Below are 2451 nucleotides of genomic sequence, written 5' to 3' on the forward strand. Positions count from 1 at the left end.
CTTGAACTTGGTTTTCAAGGTTTCAGCGGTGAGTCATCTCATCCCCCATCAGCCCTGACGTGTCTGAACCTGTAAGCACTTCCAGCACTGGAGCACACGTCATCTTCACACCATGGCTGACTAACTACAGCCTGTTCACAGTCTCCTCATTATCACAAAACAAGAACGTTACGTGCCTCAAAGCTGAGCTTTGGGTAACAGTGGGTTTGAAGAGCTGCAGGAGCAGCAGAGAGACAAGGCAGCAATGAACTAACCTTTTTACAGAGTCTTGCAATGCTCAGGAGCACAGGCCAAGCAACCCAGCATCCAGATAGGGCTTTCTCTGGCAGGATAGTATTGTTAATATCATTCATTACTGCTTCTGATTAAGTTCCCAGGCTCATTAAGATCGCTGAGCCTTTGAATGTTTCTCTTGGATCAGATTGGATTCCACTTTGCAGAGAATTGTCAGGGCTTTCTAGCACCCAGTGCAGGCCAGATAGCATCTCTTGGCTTGACTTCTTCCTAACGTTTCTCCCCTGTGCTTCTGTATGTGCACCACTGATGACGCAAATCCTCATTCCAGCCTGCTGGCTAGCAGACCCATTGCTGCCGGATGAACTAAGGGCTTCTAATCTAAACAATCTAATCTAATCTAAACAACATATAAAGTCCAAAACACTTAAGCTAAACTTGTTCAAAATTATGCAGGTATATGTTAACACTCCAATTAGTCACAGAATCACAGCTAAGCCAACTTTTTTTTTTTTTAAGCCAACTTTTAAAAAGCAGAGTGAAGAGTGCTCTTACCTTCTCTGACATCAAGACACGTAAAGCCATCATGATAAAAACAGTAATTAAAAATGTACAAATACGCCAACAAAACAGAATAGAGAGCTCAGACACAGACTCACATATAGGTCAGAATTTAATATAAGATGAAGGTGCTACCACAAATTGGGGAAAGGATAGATTGTTTAGTAAATGCCATTTGGGAAAGTGGCTTACTATATGGAGAAAAAGAAATATGAGTCTCTACTTAATGCCACATACAAAAGAGGGCTCTGGGTGGTATAGAGACATACGTGTAAAAAGTTAAAGAAAAGTAGTAGGAAAAAATTAGTAGGATTAAGTGCAGGAAAATATCTTTGTGATTCAGGAGGGCTCTTTTAAGATGAAATTTCAAAAGCATGCTGCTGCTGCTGCTGCTAAGTCGCTTCAGTCGTGTCTGACTCTGTGCGGACACAGAGTCCTCCATAGACGGCAGCCCACCAGGCTCCTCTGTCCCTGGGATTCTCCAGGCAAGAACACTGGAGTGGGTTGCCATTTCCTTCCCCAATGCATGAAAGTGAAGATGCTCAGTCGTGTCCAACTCTTTGCAACCCCATGGACTGCAGCCCACCAGGCTCCTCCGTCCATGGGATTTTCCAGGCAAGAGTACTGGAGTGGGGTGCCATTGCCTTCTCCTTCAAAAGCATAGCCATAGGCAAAATTTTATGAATTTGATTACATCACAATTAAGGATTTCTAATCAGCAAAAGATTCCATGAACAGCTCTTTGCCGCATCTACTGCGAGAATGAAGACCATTCTCAGCAACCAGACTGTCGACATCCCAGAAAATGTCGACATTAACTTGAAGGGACGGACAGTTATTGTGAAGGGCCCCAGAGGCACCCTGCGGAGGGACTTCAATCACATCAATGTAGAACTCAGTCTCCTTGGAAAGAAAAAGAGGCTCCGTGTTGACAACTGGTGGGGAAACAGAAAGGAATTGGCCACTGTTCGCACAATCTGTAGTCATGTACAGAACATGATCAAGGGTGTTACACTGGGTTTCCATTACAAGATGAGGTCGGTGTATGCCCACTTCCCCATCAACGTTGTTATTCAGGAGAATGGTTCTCTTGCAGAAATCCGAAATTTTTTGGGTGAAACATATATACGCAGGGTTCGAATGAGGCCAGGGGTTGCCTGTTCAGTATCTCAAGCCCAGAAAGATGAGTTGATTCTTGAAGGAAATGACATTGAACTTGTGTCAAATTCAGCTGCTTTGATTCAGCAAGCCACCACAGTTAAAAACAAGGATATCAGAAAATTTTTGGATGGTATCTATGTTTCTGAAAAAGGAACAGTTCAGCAGGCTGATGAATAAGATCTCAGTGATCCTGCTGCAGAAACAACAAGATAGCAGATGGTTCTATGGACTCAGTTGTGATGTTTTAAAGAGACAATAAAAACTCTTGATTTGAAAAAAAAAAAAAAGATTCCATGAACAAAGTTAAAACACTGATTTAAAAAAAAGAAGATATGTGTAACATCTAAAACCAATGGGGAATTGATACAAAGAACATGCAAACATCTTGAACATTTATGACTGCAATAGAAAATGGGGAAAGGATATAAACAGACATTGTACAGAGGATGAAACTCAAAAGAATTAGCAAGTTGGTGTAGGTCAGTCTTCCTGGAA

The 2451-nt window shown here is 42.1% G+C and overlaps 1 pseudogene across 1 annotated transcript; it reads left to right on the forward strand.

The window, feature by feature from the left end:
- Positions 1–1518: 1518 nt before the first annotated feature.
- Positions 1519–2230, forward strand: LOC113890094 (annotated as a pseudogene). Its single transcript, XR_003510430.1, has one exon. The product of XR_003510430.1 is annotated as a 60S ribosomal protein L9 pseudogene (transcript).
- Positions 2231–2451: the final 221 nt, after the last annotated feature.

The sequence above is a fragment of the Bos indicus x Bos taurus genome, chromosome 1 (genome assembly GCF_003369695.1).
Source record: "Bos indicus x Bos taurus breed Angus x Brahman F1 hybrid chromosome 1, Bos_hybrid_MaternalHap_v2.0, whole genome shotgun sequence".
NCBI lineage: Eukaryota > Metazoa > Chordata > Mammalia > Artiodactyla > Bovidae > Bos > Bos indicus x Bos taurus.